The following is a 406-nucleotide window of genomic DNA, read 5'->3' as shown; positions in this document are numbered from 1 at the left end:
GCCAGGACAGGTGACCCCAAGTGACCAAAGGGACATTCCAGAGCAGGGGACACAGCCAGGACAGGTGACCCCAAGTGACCAAAGGGACATTCCAGGCCAGGGGATGTCACAGAAACTGTGGGGAAGGAGGAGGAAAAGGGGGACATTTGGGGTGGTGGTGTTTGTCTTCCCAAACCTCACCTGTGATGGGGCCCTGCTCTCCTGGAGAAGGCTGAACTCCTGCCTGCCCTTGGGAAGCAGGGAATTCATTCCATTTCTTCCTTTCCTTCTGTGTCTGTGGCTTTTACTTTCCCTATTAAACTGTTCTTATCTCAGCCCATGAGTTTTCTGCCTTTCACCCTTCCCATTCTCTCCCTGAGCCCACTGGTGGGGGAGTGAGGAGCAGCTCTGTGGGGCTGGGTGTGGC

Source organism: Parus major, chromosome 5, assembly GCF_001522545.3.
Source record: "Parus major isolate Abel chromosome 5, Parus_major1.1, whole genome shotgun sequence".
Taxonomy (NCBI): Eukaryota; Metazoa; Chordata; class Aves; order Passeriformes; family Paridae; genus Parus; species Parus major.
Note: the sequence above shows the minus strand (reverse complement) of the source record.